Raw genomic sequence first — 1825 nt, 5'->3', positions numbered from 1 at the left:
TGAAGAGGGAGATGAGCTGTCAGCGTCACCTGAACCCAGATCTCTGAGAAGGACCACCCGGAGTAATGCTGGGCAGCACCCAAACCCTTTCAATCTTCTGCAGTCAGCGGTCAGCCACTGGGGTAGGGGTAGGGGGTTACCTTAGGACATGGCTGTTGTGTAAAGTTGGGAGAGCGAATCAGTGGGGCACTGATTTTATTTGTTGGGGGGGGGGTGAGTGTGGCATAGTTGAGGTGTATCCCCATTAGTGTCTCTACGTGGTGACGTGAAGGAGGGAGACCCGCTAATTAGTTCACCTGGATATAGCCCCGTCAGGTAAGCTATCGGTAGAGCTGCCTTTTGTCTTTTGTGTGCTTGAGTCCCTTGCCATCGACATCCAGCTGAGTGATTTGTTTGTTGTGTTGGAGATCCAAGCTTGCGCACAGTGCCGTGGCGTTTTATCTTGGAGACGGGTTGAGTGACGTAGTGGAGAAACTAGGCATCGTGTACGCCACTGTTTGTGTCTCGCATTTAGTTTTGTAAATTAAAGATTGTATGTTTTCTATACTTTCATACCAGTCTTCGGATATCCGTCCATATCGACCTCACACTTGGTACTGGTCAACGTCTCCGTTGACGGTTAACAGTATACGGAAAGTCTGGTGCGTCCGCCATTAGGACGCGGTGAGGGCGCACTTTAGAATCGCGGCATCACAATAACACTAACATTTTCAACCAAACTAGACTCAGTAGCAGCTGTCTTCACCTCTGTCTCAGTGCAGCAGAGAAGACTGTGGTGGCATCACGTGACATTGTGGTTTCTAGTGACTTGACGCTGATTACGCCTGCACTCACAGAAAACCTCTCATCTCTCTGTACAGCGCTGGTTGAGATATCATACCACCCTGCTTGACATACCTGACATCACTGTGAAAAGATGCAATGTTCTTAACCCAGCAACTCTTTTTCCTACAGCAGAGGATAGTGAGCCTCACCATGACTGCTGGCAGATTCTCCACAAAGTCTACATGCCTTGACCTGACCTTTCAGACCAAACCATGCCTAATGTAGACATGGAATTGCTTTTTCATGGTTCTGCAGACACAAGCCAAGTGGGTCGTTGCAGTTGTAACGCAGCATGATGATTTATTGAGTGGTGAATTGCCTTTACACTTTTACGTTCAGGCAGCAGAACTTGTGGCCCTAACTGAAGCCTACAAAGCTAGCTTCTGGTAAAACGGTGAACATTTATACTAATTTGAGGTATACATTTGGTGTTGATTTTGGCACACTTTGAAAACACAGAGGGTTTCTCACCTCATCTGGCAAACCCATTTTGCATCTCAACCTCGTGACCCACTGCTAGATGCTATTCTCTTCCCTTTGTCTATCTCTGCAAGACAATGCGAGGCTCACACTAACAGCTCTGACCACGTTTCCACAGGACATGCTGCAGCAGATGTTGCTGCAAAGGCAGCTGTTGTGTCTGGTTCCCCTTTCTCTGTACACTGTTTAATGTTGTCTGTTTCCCCTGAACTCCACTTGCTGGATTATCAGTCCTACAGACCGTTTCCACCCTCAAGAGCATGCGGTTTGGGCAAAATCAGGCGCTACATTCACAAACTCTGTGTGGATTGGTCCTGATGGTAAAGCATGATGGCCACGCGCTCTCTTCCACTCTAATGCTAAAATAGCTCATGGAAGGGATCACGTGGGAAAGGGGGAATGTGTACAGCTATTAACTCATCATGGTATACGCATGGATTTTCAACATTTGCACAAGATTCTTGGAAGAGATGTGTAGTTTGTGCAGCAGATCATTCACATGCTGTCTGTAGGTTATCCC

The sequence above is a fragment of the Clupea harengus genome, chromosome 5, assembly GCF_900700415.2.
Source record: "Clupea harengus chromosome 5, Ch_v2.0.2, whole genome shotgun sequence".
NCBI classification, from domain to species: domain Eukaryota; kingdom Metazoa; phylum Chordata; class Actinopteri; order Clupeiformes; family Clupeidae; genus Clupea; species Clupea harengus.
This window is presented reverse-complemented; position numbering follows the sequence as displayed.